Source organism: Anabrus simplex, chromosome 1, assembly GCF_040414725.1.
Source record: "Anabrus simplex isolate iqAnaSimp1 chromosome 1, ASM4041472v1, whole genome shotgun sequence".
Classification (NCBI taxonomy): domain Eukaryota; kingdom Metazoa; phylum Arthropoda; class Insecta; order Orthoptera; family Tettigoniidae; genus Anabrus; species Anabrus simplex.
In genome coordinates, this window is record NC_090265.1 from 1533909196 (window position 1) to 1533928753 (window position 19558).

A 19558-nucleotide genomic window follows, 5' to 3' on the forward strand; every position below is an offset into this window, starting at 1 on the left:
TAGGTAACACTGTATTTCCACACATATTTGTTGTCATGAGCAAGATTAATTTTAATCTTATATTGGGAGCTGACTTTATGAAAGAGTACAATGCCGTTATCAACATGCAAAAAAATGAAATTTATCTATATAACGCCAATACGGTGGAACGAACGTCACTTCTGTCTGATCATCATGATGTACTGAAAGCCAGGGAGATAGAGGCGGATCAAGACGAAGATAGCCCAGCTAGCTCAGTTGCTGAGGTAATTCAGGAGGAAAACACTGATATAGAACAAGGGATTTTTACCTCACCGGAGAAAATGGCCGAGGAAGAAACGAAGGAGGATTTCGTTAGCCTAGTAAGGAGAAAGGTCAGCGAAGCCAAATGTTCCAAGGAAAATCAGGGAAAATTACTCGAATTATTGACAAAATATGAGAGTGTTTTCGGTGACAAGCCGGGAAAGATCCCTAATTTCAAGTACTCACTCCTAGTCAATGACTGGACACCGTACAAACGTAAACCTTATCCTATCGCTGAGAAGTACTTCACGGAAGTGAAGAAAATTATTCAAGAAATGGAAGCTAATGGAATTATTCGAAAGGCTACCACTCCATTCGTTAATCCACTGGCCGTGGTTCGTAAACCGAACGGGTCTTTGAGATTGTGCCTCGACGCGCGTCTATTAAATGGCCGTATCATACCGGAACACAATCAAGTTACGCCCCTGAAAGAACTGATCCGACGATTTAAGGGTAGTTCATACCTGACCGGAGTTGATATAGTTTCTTCATACCATCACATAGTGTTGGATGATAAATCACAACTATTAACAGGTTTCCTCTTTGACCAGCAAACCTACGTCTTCGTCAGTCTTCCGTTCTGAATCAAGACATCAGGATGTGTTTTGCTGAGGGCCTTAGATAGAAATCTCACAGATGAGGTGAAAGAACAGACCGTGAGGTACATGGATGATATCATCCTTCCAAGTAAAAGTATTGAAGAACATCTGGAACAGTTGGAGAAACTGTTGGTCAACTTGCAAGACGCTGGTTTTAAAATCAACTTGGAAAAGTCTAACTTTTGCCAACCTGAGATCCTATTTTTAGGTCACGTTGTGGACGGTACAGGGATAAGACCTAATCCTGCGAAGATTCAGGCCATTAGTAATTTTCCGCGGCCGCGACGGGTCAAACATGTAAGGCAATTCCTGGGCTTATGTGGATTTTTTTCGGAACATTGTCCTAACTATACTGACACAGTAGCGCCACTACAACAACTGCTACATAAAAACAACAGGTGGTGCTGGAACCACGAATGTGAAGAGGCCTTTAGAAAAATAAAATCTTTACTCAATGAAAGCATAAAGCTGGGTTATCCAGATTTTGATTCTAAATTCATAATCCAGACGGATGCATCCACAATAGGAATAGGAGCTGTTCTTTTCCAAGAAGATGTTACCAATCCCACGAATAAAGTGTACTTAGCTTTTTATAGTAGAAAACTACGGAGCCACGAACTGCACTATAACACTACTGAGCTAGAGATGCTGTCCATAGTTTGTGCTCTGCGACACTGGCAGAAAATTGTTTTCGGATACCCTGTTATATTAAGAACCGACCATAAGGCTTTAACGTTCATGTTAAAAACCACAATAGCGAACGAACGTGTTTCACGGTGGTCTCTCTTTGTCCAACAATTCGGCATTGAATTCGAACACTGTCATGGACGAAATAATGTCATAGCTGACGCCCTGAGCCGGAATCCGGAAGAAAATAACGCTTCTGTACAATATGTAGACCTAATAAACGAAGATCAAGAAATACTAAGAAGACTCGGATATCTTCGACAGGCGCAGAGACGAGACACCTTTACTCGTAAACTAATTGATTACTTTGAAAGGAAGCTGGTAGCTGGTGATCTAGTCTATGAAGCTATCCACAAGTTAGCATCTCACTACCTGATGCTCAATAAACTGCTACATAAATATGTGGACGCGGACCACACAAAATTAAGGATTGTGGTTCCTGCAAAATTGCAGAAGGGAATTATTTGGTTAACACACCGAACTACAGGTCATGCTGGGACAGATAAGGTGGTGGCTGCTGTACAAGAAACATTCACATGGGCAAAGATGAGAGAGATGGTACGAGTAACAATCGGATCCTGCGACACGTGCCAACGTGTAAAGCCGAACAACCGCCTGCTAAAACAATATCCCATTCCGTTATTGCCTGAACAGCCCAGGAAGGTATTCGCAATCGACCTATTCGGACCACTTCCCAGGTCTACCCATGGGAACAAACATGTAGTAGTTACCATAGATGTCTTTTCTAAATTCTTGTCACTTTTCGCCATACAGAAGAGTAATACCAAGTCAATTTTGAGACGCATTACACGTAACGTGATACCTACGATGGGCAAACCAGAGTTCATATTATCGGACCATGGTCCTCAGTTTACATCTCAGGAATTCCAACAAGCCATGAGACAGCTTGATATCAAACACGTCTTAAATTCAATCAGATATCCAGCCGGTAACCCAGCCGAGCGGGTCATGCCCGAAATCGCTAAGTTTTGCAGAATATACTCTGGACAATGTCACTGGAACTGGATAAAAGTACTGCCTATTCTTATGGATTGCCATAACAATACCATTCATGAATCTACAGGCCAGATACCCGTTCTTATTCAACATGGGCAGTTTCCCTCTCGACCTTGGGAAAACATCGTACAATGTCCGCCTGACGTACAACCGACTCCAGCAAGGCGCATTGAAATAACAGCAGAACACCTGCGTAAACAGGCTGACCGCAGGTTACGCAGAGTTGCGAGGAAAAGATTCCACAGACCTTTACAAGTGAACGAACTGGTCTTAGTGAGAAAACCGATGGTATCCAGCCCCACAGAACGGTTTTACGGCAAGTTTGCTGACTTGTATACTGGACCATTTAAAGTTATAAGGTCGTATAACAACAACGCCTACCGAGTCCAAAGTCTCGATGGACGACAGGAATTTATATTCAATGCCTCGAACCTAAGACTCTACCGTAAAGCAGAAGAGTGAAGAAAGAAAAAAGAAAAGACCCAGGTCGGCTGTCGAAGAAATACCAGTTGGTGTCGTGCAGAATGATTACCGTTCAGACAACTGACAGATGCTTGGAAATTATAAGTACCATGGAAAATTAAACAGTGAAGTAGACAGCATACGGACCACATTTTAAGGAATGAACATGATCTAAAAATTTTTAACCTTGTTTAAAAATTTTTGTCCCAGTAAGAGGTGGATGTGACCGTGAGGCCACAAATGAGTGAACAGGTGTTGGTGCGGCTTGTGTTCGCTTGTCGGCGAGATGGGGTGCGCGCGACCTTGGACAAGGGCGAGAACGAGTTTTTTTGTGCAGAGAGCGGCCGGCTGGCTAACGGAATAAAAATAAAAAAATGAAGGTTGGCGAGTGAGAGAAGGAGGCCAGCGCGTGTCACCTGTAATTGCGAGGAACGATATGAATGAAATATTCGTAATATCTTCGGTGGCGACGTGCATAATTACGGAAGGCTCAAGGGTTAAAGTAAAATAAACTGGATAAAAGAATAGCACATTTGGAGGATATAAATTAAAAACTGAAATTTTGAAATAATTTGCACGACCTTGTGGCTAAAATGGTGGTGAAGTTGTAGATTCGTACAGTAGAAGAATTTAGTGTCTAAATTGACTTTACTTCCGTGCATGTGCACCAGACATGATATTTAAGTCATGTGATACGAATACTCATTCTCACACACTGGCGTGTTCTTGGTCTATCACCTTCAGTCGCTCAGCGTGGAACGTCGTGAATACTGGCTTCACTCCTGTGCTCTACACGTCTGAAAATTGGATACAATTTAGAACAGTGCTGTGATCAGACGTCGAATGTGCAGATATTAATCCCTTAAGTACGTGTCATTCCCAAAATATAGTTACGTGTGTGTTTGGAGCCTACTCTAAAGCATTTTGTGTAAGTTTCAGCTTTCTTACGAGTGGACGCGGAAGACGTGGACGTGAATATTTCCAGAAGAGGATGGAACTTCGCATTATGGATTACCAGTGCTTCACCATGAAGTTCTAAACTATTGACCATCGTTGGCGGCGTCGGGATGCAGATTCTTTCATCCTGGCATGGCTGATTGAGAACCCAGACTTCCAGACATGAAGATTTCTCTATAAGTTAAGTCGATTACGTCTCATTTATATCTGTTCTATGTAGTTTTGTTCTATTCTTTCTTTCTTCTTAGTAAGCTATTTTGACACATTTTATGGTTGTTTATTTGCTCGAATACGTCGTAAAACTGACACATGTGATTACTTAATGACCATGTGGCCATGAATTCGACAGTGAGGGTTCTGATAGAGTTATCCATGTGTTATCGACACCATCTTTGCTTATTGAGTAAATTTCGTCACGAATATGAATTAATTTATGTCTGATAGATTTAATGGTAGGATATTTCGTCCACATTTTCTATATTTTCCTTGTATTGGAACTTCTACTTGTACCTCGTGTCTGAGACAACGTGTCATCGGGATATTGAGTCCGAATTCTATGTACGAATTTAATGTGAACATGTGCATCGGGAGCATGTGATAATTAGTTGGAGTAATTAATCATCGAGACACTTTTAAGTGGATATTATGTATTTGTAGGACGATGGTAGGTCCTGATATTTCACGGCTACACATATTTGAGATTAGGATGCGACAAGTTAGGGTCGTCATTGTGGTACACTGTACGTGTAGAGTATATGGAATAATTGTGCATGACACAAATCTTCGTGAAACTGAGCTTTTCACATGTTAATGGATTATTCGCGATAAATGCAGTGTAGTCTAATGTTAGTGTCTTCAGATGAAGAAAATGAAAGTCCATGTTAATCGATGTACTTTTTAATTCGTGGGAATATCCCAAATTTTCTCAAGTAATCCAGTAATTTCAAGCTCAAGGTACAGATGAATGTTCGAGAAGGCCTTAGGTCTAAAGAACAGGTCTTCGACGAAATATCTAAATAATATCTGATTCGTGACTATATCAGCTCATTCGTTGATGCAATTTTTCGCTCTCATGTGATAACTCAATCTTGCTGTAACTCAATAAATTCGTTAACAGGAGAGTAATACGGTTGATCGACACTCGTCGACATGTACATAGTGTAGATATTTTCTTCTTGGTACTTACAGTCTTCTTGACGATTTCCGTAGTTAGCTGTAGAAGTAGTTATTTGTTAGTATTTAGAGGATTATTTTTTTATGTGTTCTGTTCTGAAATATGTGACACTGATATTATCGATTGATAGTGGACAGGATTTCCACATGGATGGTATTCTCCCCATTTACTTACGTTTGCAAGCCCAGGAGGCGTTTTATTTTGTTTAATTGTTGGTCAAATACTTAACGTTCAGTATAAATTCTCACGAAAAGAGATGTGAGATGACGTGAACAGGTATATCCGACGTCTCGGATTAACTTAGAGAAAACCAAGGCAAATTCAACTTTTCATTTTATTGTTAAGACAACGACTGTAAATTTTATTTTTGCTATGAGTGTTAACTTTTTGAATCTTGGATATTTCTTTATTATACTCGTTCTTACAATTACTGCATTTTTTCCAGATTGTCGATGAAGGCTTGGCCCAGACCTCATTTTTCTGAATGAAAATTTTTAATTCAACTTTAAACCAATAACTTAATAACTTTAAAGACGAGAAAAATTTTTTTTCACAATGTAAATACTCTGTTAGAACGTTAGGGAAACAACTGCCGTGTACCATCCCATTTGTTTGTGCCTAGGTTTGTTACATCAAGAGCCATATTAAATTCCATAACGTAACGATCATAATCATAATCACAGATTTCAGGATGGCCAATATTGCATTTAATTAAATAAAAGTGTCATATTTGTTCTATACTTGGAACGTGCTTATTTGATGAACCCTATGATAATCCTGCCACATTCATTTATTTTATAAGCCTACAGCCACCGAACTGAGCACCCCTGGGGTGTCTCGTGTTCGCAGACTGACTACGACGGGCACAATACCGGCAACGATTTCTTCTTTTACAAATCCAACTCTCGGTTAATTCGTTGCAAATGCACTCTCCAGGCAGCACAATTAGATAAGGCTGCGCGGTATAGGCTGTGTAGCTAAGAGCATCCATTTAGGAGATTGTGGTTTCGAATGCAATCGTCGACAGTCCTGAAGATAGTTTTACTTGGTTTCCCATTATTAGGACCTACACAAGGCAAACGCCGAAACCATACCTTTATATTAAGGCCAGGTCACTACTTCTCCTGGTAGCTGGCTTCATAGCTAAGTGGCATATTCACTGACTTCTCGGCCCAGCTCCATAGCTAAATGGTTAGCACATTGGCCTTTGTTGCAAGGGGTAGCGGGTTCCATTCCCGGACGGCTCGGGGATTTTAACCTAAGTTGGTTAATTCGTCTGGCTCGGGGGGGGGGGGGATTTCTGATGTCTTCAACATAAGAAATCATCTTAGGTAGAGCCCCACCTTTACAGGCATTAAGTCGCCTATAGAACGTATACTAGAAAAAGATCTGCATAAGGCCTCTCCATACGCCATTATTATTATTATTATTATTATTATTATTATTATTATTATTAACTTGTCTCTAAGGCAATCAGAGTTTGAATTAAGATCAATGCAAGTGGAATTCTTTAAATTCAATAGTCTTCTCCCTGTGGTTCGAATTCTTCGTAAGACTTCTTTTTTTTTTGCTATTTGCTTTACGTAGCACCGACGCAGCGACGATGGGATGGGAAAAGCCTAGGAATGGGAAGGGAGCGGCCGTGGCCTTAATTAAGGTACAGCCCCAGCATTTGCCTGGTATGAAAATGGGAAACCACGGAAAACCATTTTCAGGGCTGCCGACAGTGGGGTTCGAACCCACCATCTCCTGATTACTGGATACTGGCCGCACTTAAGCGACTGCAGCTATCGAGCTCGGTCTTCGTAAAACTGAATTCCCATTGCTATGATCACGTAAAACTATAATTTGTTCTTTTTGTTCCTTCCCAGTCCTAGTGCTTTTTCATCCCACTGTCGTTGGAAACCTGTATTTGTAAGTGCGATTCTAAAACTACTAATAAAACACAATGAAGAGACAAGACAATAACCCAGAGGTTCCTACTTATGATGGTGGAGTGGTTTTTTAAGAGTAAGTATAACTGGGAAGGGAGAAGTGAAAGAGATTGACCCTTCGAAGAGTGAGGGTACCACGAAGGGCCGCGACAAGGCGTGAAAATGACAGACTCAGCTTGGTATCCCGAAGTCACCTTTCTACTCTTCCAAGTTGAGAACCTGTGGAGTCCCATTTCACTTGCCTCTTACGATAGGCAGGTGATACCGTGGACGAATTCTACTTGTGAGAGTCCCTGCTTGTGAGGCATATTGTGTTGAACATGTGATTGCTTTGAGACTGATATTAAAGTCTGAGTGGTTAGGATGCCACATTAAACCCCATGTACTGTGGCTTATGACATGAAACCAGTAATCACGTAAAACTACAACTGCCTGACCGTGGACAAACAACCGATCCTAGCATTACTTCCACGTAATAGTTGCACTGTATTTCAACTTTCGTGGCTCTTGGCTTAATTATTATTCTCTTCTGATGATACAGAGGACAGAACATGAATTGTACTGTTTCCAGGATAATTCCGGATTATCAGGATTTTTTTCACGAGACTGTATATTTTGATGAAGTTTAACATTAAAAATCTTATGAAGTCTGATAAGCTAGCAAAGGAACTATCCAATGAAGGTAAAATTCTCCGACACGGCCGGTAATCGAGCCCAGGTGTCCATCGACCAAAAGCCAGCATGTAACCAGCATGTAGCCATGAAGACGGACTCACCGGGCAAGTAGGCCATTTGGTTAGGGTCGCGCAGTTGTGAGCTTGCATCCGGGTTCTAACCCCACTGTCGGCAGGCCTTAAGATGGTTTTCTGTGGTTTCGCATTTTCACACCAGAAAAATGCTCGGGCTGTACCTTAATTAAGGCCAAGGCCGCTTCCTTTCTGTTCCTAGCTTTTTACTGTCCCATTGTCGCCTTAAGACCTATCCGTGTCGGTGCGAAATAAAGCGAATTATACAAAAAATACGGACGCCATACATTTAATATGACGGGGTACAGAGGGAATTCTGAGAGCCGCAAGGGACAATGGAAGATGTGGGATTAATTAGTAGTTACTTTTTACATATTTTATATATGAAAGGTCTAGGAATACACACTGACAGTAGGACAAGCATGAGTGATACACTGGAGTTCAAGGTCACACTTACATCGAAAGGTGAGAGTTGAAGACCGAATAATAATAATAATAATAATAATAATAATAATAATAATAATAATAATAATAATAATAATAATAATAATAATGTTAAGGGAGCAAAGGAAAATTATTAAATGTTACACTAGGATAACATAAAATATGGATGTGGGGGGGGGGGGAAGGAAGACAGAGGCCATGGATGAGGCAGGGGAAAGAGGACACGTAAGTAATATCGAAAGCGAGAACCTATAACGAGAGCAATAATTAGACAGAGAAATAGCAAGCACTGAAATATAAAGAAGGAAAGCAATAGATGAGAAAAACGAGGTACGTCTAAAAGTATGTTTTTTAAAATTAAAATGTTATCTTAGTGACCTTGGCTGAATGTTCGGTCTTCAGGCCTGTCCTTCGATTTAGCGGGTCCGGGCTTCGATTCCGTGCCGGATCGGGAATTTTAATCGCGACATTAATTCCTCTGGCTCAGGGACTGGGGGGGTTGTAATTGTCGTAACATTTTACTCTTTATATTCACACAACACACCACACTACCAACCACCACAGAAACACGCAATAGAAAATACATCCCTTCACATAGGGTTGGTGTCAGGAAGGGCATCCAGTCGTAAATCAACACCAAATCCACATGTGCGACGTAGTTCGTACCCAAGACCCCATGTGTGCGGGAAAGCGGTAGAAGAGGCAGAAGAAAAAGTAATTATCTCAGCGAGCTTGCGACATCCCCGTTCCTGGTAAAACAAGCTCTGCTTTTTGCGTGGACTGTAATAGAGGGTCTCTCATATAAATTAAGTCCGAACGCACGGTGTTTGTACTCTGCGCTAGGGCAGCTGCCTCAGCAGAACTTATGTCGCGCGCGACCGCCCTGGTATAAGCGGGTAATCAATCTTAAATGAAATCTTACCTTGTAAAAGATGCTGGAAGTGTCGTTCTTCCTGGGGGTATACAGTCATTGTATCTGGAACCACATTCTGACTGACGCGAGTGAGTTCTACCATTGTAATGTTTCTGATTTCATTCGGAATATTTTCTTTCAGTTCCTCCAATGTGTGGAGATTTGTTCGATACACTTTTTATTTCAGTTTACCCCACAAGTAAAAAGCACACACTGTTAGATGTAGAGAATGAGTGGGAAATAGACCAGTACTCATCACTCTGTCTGCAAACACTTCCGAGATTGTAAGAAGAAAGTCTTCTGCTGTATGAGCAGGAGCTGAATTTTGTTGAAACCACCCATGCGATTTTCTTCTTCCGTTAACTGATGGAAGAACTGCGTCAAAATGTCATCTTCGTACGTTTCTGCATTTACTGTCGTCTCGAAAAGAAAAGCCCAATTATTGGTCTTGCACAAACAACACACTAAACACCTACACAAACTGTAGTAGACAAAAACCGTTGTTTTTTCAGTTGTCGGTTGTTTTTGGTGCTACCGAGAAGTGGTTATATTTGGACTTGAAAATGCAATGTGGATATTTTAAGGGTTACTCTCTGCAGTATCGAATGTGAACCATCCTTCAAATCGACAGCTCTCGGCACAAATCTCAAGGGAAGGTTTCGCTTTCAGCAGTCATCGAGAGTTCAAAGTGTTCAGGAAGACTTGTCATTCGCCACTCATAATAAAGGAAAAAAAAAAAAAAATGCCTATTTATTTAACAATGCAATATCTACAGTCCGCATACGAATTATATGTAGAAAATTAGTGAAATCACTGTAATAGTACGTATAATGTATATAAAGTCCGACTCGTTGGCTGAATGGTCAGCGTACTGGCTTTCCGTTCAGAGGGTACCAGGTTCGATTCCCGGCCGGGTCGGGGATTTTAACTTTCATTGGTTAATTCCAATGCCCCGGAAGCTGGGTGTTTGTGCTGTGCCCAACATCCCTGCAACTCACACACCACACATAACACTATCCTCTACCACAATAACACGCAGTTACCTACACATGGCAGATGCCGCCCACCCCCATCGGAGAGTCTGCCTTACAAGGGCTGCACTCGGCTAGAAATAGACACACGGAACTATTATTATGTATATAAGTAAAAAACGTAACCACAGTGTGTCTGTACATTGACTGTTTTGGTGAAATTTTCATTCGGTTATCCGTTTCAGGTGCAATAGTGACCATCTGTATATTTAACCTTGGTGTATGTCTGTTTGTCTGAGTTCTTATAACTTGAAAACAACTGGATATATTTCTAACAAACCTATCCTTGCGTAGATTTTAGGGCCAATATTATTTCTAGACCTCTCAATGAACTGGGTGTTTATACGTAAACGAAACCGTGATTTTACACTCCCATAAAACATACACAACAAAATTTAATGGAAATATGCCTGCCTGAATGGAAATCAATTTCTAAAACTTTTTTCTCATATGCATCATTTCGATAGGAGGATTAATAAGGGAAATATTACTAACGGACGGTTTTTCAATGTAACTCCCAGCGGACTTAGCTCAAAACCGGGTACGTGGAAAGCATATTTCTTAAAAATGGAAAACTACTGGAGATATTTCAATCAAACTTCAAATCTATTTATTCAGGATTGTGTTATCAGGTGCATGTGACGTCAAGGTATGACTTGAATTTAGAGTTTATAGAAAGATAATTCCAATTTATATTCGTTAAATTAGCTCTATAAAAATAATGTATATGACAAACGTTTACGAACATGTTACTCCCGTTATTTTATGCCATATACTGAACCCATGACCTTTGTGCCCTAAGAATTTAAATATTAAAGTTACCACCTAAGGCCCCATGTCAATTGTAATAAGAATCTCCAGCATATTTTTATATACCTCAGAGGCGGCACGTCGCAAGGGGGGTGGCTACCTTCCGTCCCACGTTATGAGATGTGACGTCATCCGTACATGTCGAAAGTGGAGGGATACAGAAGAAAGTTTAGGTTGAATAAGTATATTTAAATGAAAGAATTAGTAGTGAACGCAGTATAATGAAGGTCCTGTACTTATCTATAAGAAAATTGGTCTTTAGTAAGACAGATTTGAGACTGCTAAGCCATTTCTGTGGATTTTCCAGGAAGGACGCGCGTGTCTGTTTTGCCCACGCTGAGTCTTCAGAAAATAGTGCCTATCAAATGAGGTCATTTAACCAGTTAATTTGGTAAGAATAAATTTTAAATGTTCATGAACACTGCCGCTAGCAAGTTAGCAAGTGCGTGGTTACAGCAAAAACACTTTTAAATACAGTTCCACAAAGTCTGAAAAAAGTATGCAAATTTTCTTGGCGGCAACGGAGAAATGCCTGGAGAGAGGGGATAGTGCCTATAAAATAAGAAGGGAAGCCATATTGAAAGCCCTGCATTTGTATCATTGAAGCATGAGAGAGAGAGGGTTGAATTGTTCAGTAAATCGATCGTCAAGGACTAAGTCCTACGAACATAGATTTTCGCCGATGTGGCTGGGTCTTAACTCCAAGTGGATGTAGTTGTTAATCACAAGATTAATCTAATGTAAAGACGGTCCAGATACCGAAATAGTATTTGTAAATTTATAATATTGTGTTGTAAAGGGAAGTAATTCGTGTGCGGGCAACAAATACACTCAGTCGAGTCGATCAACGAAACACCAAGTAAAGGGCATTTCTTTTTTTATGCTTTATTTTTCAGGAAATATAAGTAAACCCAACTTTGAAACCAGAAGTGTAACAATGAATAAATAAATATAGGAGGGTTACTGGTGAACCCAAAAATGGAAGCTGACGTAGAGTTAAGGTAGGTGGAAATGCCATCTTACCGCCTATTATATCTTGTTTCATGATATCACACTAATATGTACTTGTAATGGGTATTTATGATGCAGTTGGTCACCCATATGTTTTCGTGAATGTCAGAAATATGGCGAAAGGTCATTTGTTTTATTTTCTGCTTGGATACATTTTTAAAGTATTGCGAGCAGTGTAGCATGTTGTAAAATGTTATTAGTGAGGATTTCGAAGTGATATCACGTCCAAAATAGATCGTCATTTCCGTGAATTTATTGCCTATATTTTTGTGATGTCAAGATGTTTTATTTGACGTAAATTTTTTCCTGTTCGAATTTGATGGAATTGGTGCAAGAGATCAGTAGTTACCCATTTTCAATCGGGTGGAAGCGCGCTGTAGTGTTGAGTAATGTAGATCAGGGAATATCTGTCACGAAGTGTAATGCTATTCTATGTCCGTTTAAACAGTGTATCTCTGACAATAAATAACAGTAAAGATTGTCAGTCATTTTTGTGATAATCCAAGTTTTAAAATATGAAATCATTTTTTGCGAAGTTTTTCATTATTCAAGTATTTGTGCGTAATTATGCGTCGTGGATTTTAAGGATTTTGTTCCGGTTCTTTTGTCAGTGAGAGTCGTCGAGTTTGAGACAAGAAGTTAGATTTGTCGTATGAGTTGAGATAGGATTTGTGAAACAGGTGACTGGAAGCCTGTAGTGAAGCCGGGATTTTTGCGTGAGCCCGAGGGGGGTATTTTGTATAATGTTTGGGATGAGAAAGTGCGAGAGAATCCACGCGAGTTTTAATTTTCGACGTGTACAATTATTGAAGGACATTTTAAGTAAAAATCCATGTGCATATCTGTTTGGTCAGGAATATCGTACTTTAATTCTATTTGCGAAGTCGAAGATTTCATTCTTAGAGGCCAGTCAAGCATGACCTGAACATGTGTTTCATATCAAAGCTGAGAGCGAGGGTCGTTTGTTTCTAATGCCGACAGCTGATCGAGAGGGGCAGTTCGAATAACGGGGTCACGCGGCTTGCTACGTGTAAAACTGAGAAACTGAGAAAACATTCTTTGGTACGGTGATCATTAAATTTTGCCAGATCTAGTGAATTTTCATTATTTTGGTCAATTTAGATCTTAATGTATATTTGAAACCACAAAGTTGGAGTATAATGAGCGAGGTTAGCCAATTTCAGGGTTGTTCAAAATATAGAGTGATGGTAATGATGATTGATTTGTTTGTGAGGGGTGCACAAAACTTCTTGGAAATGATATGATGAGATATGACATCGTAATTGGCTTACATTGTATGGCGAGTTGCTTATGCAGATTTTGTTTGTGTATTTAATTATTAGGATTATCCAAGTATTACTAATTGTTAGTATTAGATTAAACTTAAAGTGTGATGACTTGAAACGAGATATGATACTGGAAAAAAATACGTAATTTCTTCCAGCTGTACGATAATTAAAGACGATAAGCATGAATTGAAATTAAGTACGTCAGAATTTGAGTAGGGACTTGTTAATGAAACCATTCATCCGCGGAGATAGATTCATTAAGATTCATTAAATCTTTTAAATTTATTAAATTATTAAATTCAGTGGAAACCGTATTTGTGAAATAACTTTAAACCAAGTGATAACTTGGAGATGCATTCTGGAAATCTTAGTTTATTTTTCTGGGAAGGTTCAAATATTAACGTAACGCTTAAGGGGACATATCCGAAGGTAATGGATTTTACTGCCACAAAGTATTGTAAGCGTTGTTTTTGTTGTTGTTGTTGTTGTTGTATTATTTGACTTTGAGTGATTGAGCATTTAATGTGCTGGGATTAGTAAAGTGGAACTTTGCTCATCAACCGATGTAACTTAATTGTATTTAGCCTTCAGCTTAGAAACTTGGATGGTCATGGGGTCATCAAACTCAGTGACTTAGGTTAAGGCCATATGCCATTGTAGCATCATTTTCCTTGCGGTCATCATTCACAATGGCTTTAAAGTAACTTAGTTTAGAGGTCGGTCCATGACATAGTCGCAGGTCACATCGATTCAATTAAGGGTCCATGCCGTACAACCACTGTATGGCACACACCGATTGGACTGCCTTAATTATACCCAGAGTCCAGGGTTCGTGTTACGAGGGCTGGACCATCAAGAATCATTATGATGATACATGCAGTCTCACATGGAAGCCGAATTTAAGGATCTCCAGACTTTCTTTTCTTTATTTAATAATAGAGACAATGGTTTCTAGTAAGGATGCCCATCAGGCAGTTACGTGAAAGGCTCAAACCGGTATTCTGCTCCTCTGTTTTAAATTATTGTGGTGTCAAGTGGACAAGATAGAGTCCAAATTATATTGATTTTTAAATTATTATTTTCCTCCGTAATTTCATAAATAAAATACAAATATTTTGTGAATAGACCTCTCATTTGAGTAGACAGATTAGGATTGCTGAACCCTACCTTTTACCTCAGCAAGTGACGAAACGATCCAAGAGACAGATCTAATGAAAATTGCTGATAGGTAAGGAAGGTAGGTATCCTTCATAGTGGCCCAAACGTTTCAATACGTATTTATCGTACGACGTCAAATAACGGGGAAGATTGCAAAAAAAAATTGCATTTATAGTCCAAGTCCCACGGAACACTTGGTGCATGTTCCTTTAAGGTGAGTTAACGGGAAGAACTAAAGAGCCATTTACTCTTTTCGATAGAACAGATATTAAGGGAGGTTATCATGCCAATATTATTTCTAAACCCCTCAATGAACTGGGTGTTTATACGAAAACGAAACCGTGATTTTGGACTCCCACAAAATATACACAACCAAACTTAATGAAAATATACCTGCCTTAATGGAAATCAATTTCTAAAACTTTTTATCTCATGTGCAGCATTTCGATACGCGGATTAATATGGGATTGCATGCGTCTTCGGTCTCAGCGCCACTCCATTGGTCAGAGAAACAACAATATGTAACCGAGAAGCAGGGATAATGTCGCACAACGTCGGACCAGGAACTGTTCCGTACAATAAAAACTGTAAACTTCTTTATTCTGTCTCGACTTCACGTTACTTTTTTTCGCTACTTGCTTTACGTCGACACAGACACAGATAGGTCTTATGGCGACGATGGTACAGGGAAGGGCTAGGAGAGGGAACGAAGCAGCCGTGGCCTTAATTAAGGTACAGCCTCATCATTTGCCTGGTGTGAAAATGGGAAACCATGGAAAACCATTTTCAGGGCTGCCGACAGTGGGGTTCGAACCTACTATCTTCCGAATACTGGATACTGCCCGCATTTAAGCGACTGCAGCTATCGAGCTCGGTCTTCAAGTTATTGCCATGTGCTTTCGAAGAAAACATTTTAAGATACCGTATTTAACGTTTGAATAAGGCATGTAACTTCGCAAAAATTCATGAAGGAAACATCTACTCCATTGTAAATTCCCGTGCGAAGAATTGGTACACATGCTAACTGTAAATTAATTTTTAAGTTGCAGAAAGTTTATGTCCGTTACGTAAGACGTTACTCGATAACATAATATATACAGATTAGCAAGATACCCGCGCTTTGCTACGGTTTTAAACTGAAATTTATTACTGAAAGTTTTAAATTTTGGCAATTTCACTGTCCATCGAGCCTATCAAAGACACCCTCAGTTCATACGTCAAACGGTTTTGGAGGATTGATTATTTATTTTTGGATCCTGTAGAATTCGAATGTTTTAAAACTCTATCTTAATAACATCTAGGACGCAGAAGCGACCAGCTTGTGAAATTTTAATTTGTTTGTCGAACAATACTGGCGGTGCAGAATGTTTAAAAAATGCTTCTTAATTAACATCTAAGAAGTAGCAGATCAACCTCCATTTAAATTTTGAGTTCGTACGTCGGCTCATCTATACTAGTTAGGGGAGAATTGTTTTGAATTATTTGACACTTAGGCTATTAAATAACAATCTTCTTGTAAAATTACAACCTCGTACGACAAACGGTTTTGTGGGGATGAGCAATTTAGATTACCCTTGATGGTGGGATGTTTTAAAATATTTCCTATTTTACATCTAGGCAAATGCCGGGATGGTACCTAACTTAAGGCCACGGCCGCTTCCTTTCCTATTCCTTGTCTATCACTTCCAACCTTCCCATCACCCCGCAAGGCCCCTGTTCAGCATAGCCGGTGAAGCTGCCTGAGCGAGGTACTGGTCATCCTCCCCAGTTGTATCCCCGACCCAGAGTCTGAATCTCCAAGACACTGCCCTGGAGACGGTAGAGGTGGGATCCCTTGCTGAGTCCGAGGAAAAAACCAACCCTGGTGGGTAAACAAATTAAGAAGGAAAAGAAGTGGACAGGTAGCAAGGAAATCCATGTCGTAATACTTAGTTACCTTTTATTTGAGAATAAGAACATGATAATATACAACAGTCTATTATTAACACAACATGTTTAAAAATAGTGCCTTGTGTATCTGTATGGTCCGACTATTAGTGTAGCGAAAGTAATCGTTCAATTGTACTTCAGAGCACTTGACTCACAGAACTTTTCAGTATCCAGTCGAATTCCGCTTCGCAGCAATGACAGATTAAAACGTATTCAGCGTGGACTGGACGGCAAAAATGCCGTGATTTGTTGGCCTATCTTCTGTCACTTATTAAGTAATGTTGACTTCCAGCTTATCTTACTTATTCCTCTTTTGCTGCAGTCTCTGAGTTCCACCCGTAAATGCCCTGTAGAGTTTAAATTTGGCGACTGGAGTGCTGTTTACAGCACATAAGATGTACTCTAACGCAACCAGTGCTTAACGAATCAGGCAGTATATTACGCGTGATTATTTTGTTGGAAGTAGTAGTCAACAGAAGTCCCTCAATTTCCGACACTAGGATTAAGATGCTGCTATAAAATGTTAAAATACACCATCTTATCCATTTCTGCAAATAATGTGTAGATGTTCTTATACCAGCCTCCGATGTACACCCCCATATTATGATGGATCTACCCCGATGTTTAACTGTAGGCTGAAGAGTTTTACTCTGGATTCCCTCGTTCTTCTTTCTCCACATACAACATTTTGCGGGTGAATCAAACAAACTGAATTTACATTCATCCGTAAATAACACTCGTTTCTAGAATGGAAGGGACTTGCTAACATTCTGTTTTACAAACGCCATGGTTTCCTTTTGCTTACACGGCCTATCATACCAGCTGTCTGTAAACACTTGCCTTACAGTATCGGTGCTGATGTTCGTCGCACTTCACGATGCTACAAGACTAGAAACATGCGGATTTTGAGGCACGGTGGGTAGTCTACGTCTCTCTTCACGTTGTGTGAGCTTCCTATGGCGTCCTGCTCTTGGTATATTTATCACAGCGAAGTGTTTTGAACCTGTGAATACCTTATACTGTTGGTCGTGGTATTTCTGACTTCTCAGATATTTGTCATTGGGAATATTCTTCTCCACGGAGTTCAACAATTCACTCCCCGTCAACAACTACAGTGACTGTATTAATCCTGTGTAACCAAGTCCATGAGGCCGCCATATCCCTCCATCCACTCCAACAGCTGATGGTATCACGGCAAGGTTAGGGGCAAAGAAAGCGAAGAAAGTAGAAATTAATTAAAAAGAAACACACTGAATCTCATAATTATAATTTTCAAAACATATTTATTACATAACAAAATATGACATTGGCAGACACATGTGATAACATCCAAGTTCTCTATTAGGTTCACAGCACGTTGTTCACACAGCTTGCATGAATTACTATCTGTTTCTATTTATCAATATCAATCGGTGCAAGAACTAACTCCGCTGGATCACCCACGACGCCTAACCTTTGGAAGTGGGTCTTAAACAACTGCGAGAATATTCCATACTTCCTTTCACGGATGAAGCTACATTCGCGAGGGAACTCCAGAAATCGCCATTTTTTGGCGCAGGAAAACTCTCATGTGACAGTAGTGAACACATTTCAGAACAAGATGTTTTTCCGTGGTTTTCCATTTTCACACCAGGCACACCTTACTTAAGGCCATGGACGTTACCTTCCCAATCCTAGCCTTTTCCCATCCTCGCGTAACCGATAACTTTCGATGTGTTAGTGCGACGTTAAACCACTTAAAAAAACAAACACAACATCTCATCATTGTTTTAGTGTTTCGGCCGGCAATGTTCGTAAAATTACTTGGGCCGTATGTCCTTCCTCCTGGCCAGAACGGTGAGAAATACTACCGTTTCATGGTAGAATCACCGCCTGGATTATTCCTCCTGGTATTCGGCAGTGATGATGGCTCTGTCATTATGGTGCTCCATCGCATTTCACTCACCGTACCACGCAGCGCTTATATGATCATTATCCAGACCGAGGTGGGCCAGTTAAACTGTCTCCGCGGTCGACCGATTTAACACGCCGTTGTGAACTGTGCATCGGAGTAGAAAGGGGGCATGTTGAACATTTACTGCAATCAAACCATTGCTCGTGTTGTTTCTTTCATTCAGTATGTAATTCCATTCAAAATTGTGAGTGAAGGAACGCACGATCGTGAGGCTGCTGAGTTGCAACTCCCCGCATGTTAAATAATAAAGTTTTTCAGACTAGCAGGGAGGAGAAACGATCCGGTGCATTCCGTGATTGACAGATTTGTGTTAATTACTGTGTATTCTTGTACTGTGAGTTTATTAAGGCTGCTTAATAAACACACTGTGGATATTGTCTCTATGAGGCAAAGACAGTCATATGTGAGTCGAACGAGGAAACTTGAGCATTCGCGTGGAGCATTATCTCTGTCTACGTCTAACATTGATCTCAGCCTACTTTCACATGAAATGGCGTATGGCTTTTAGTGCCGGGAGTGTCCGAGTGCATGTTCGGCTCGCCGAGTGCAGGTCTTTCAATTTGACACCCGTAGGTGACCTGCGCGTCGTGATGAGGATGAAATGATGATGAAGACGACACATACACGCAGCCCGATGCCAGAGAAATTAACCAATGATGGTTAAAATTCCAGACCCTGCCGGCAATCGAACCCGGGACCCCTGTTACCAGCACGCTAATCATATAGCCATGGATCCGGACTACTTTCCCATCCCTTCCCTTCACTACAAGATAGCGACGAGCAGCGGCTTAAGCTCCGACACCGCAAATTCGACGAGTTCGTCAATAATTACATAATACAAAGAGTATCTCTGAATTTTTGTCGATATAATTTAGATACACCATGCATTATGATACCATTATATTCCGCCTTAATGTTACTTTGATAGATACTATGTCCGGGGCGTCGTGAAGACATTTGGATGCCCATTTACCAAAGTGTTTGTCACACCAACAGATCGACGGATACATTTGCAACTACCTGTATTTGCTTCATTGACTACGAGGATGAATGATTGCGGATATCTGTCGCACGAACCCACTTTATAGCCAACCTGTTTGCATGGACCACCTGCAACTCAGCTTTCTACTGGTCTACCTTGAACAAGGTCTCCATTCAACT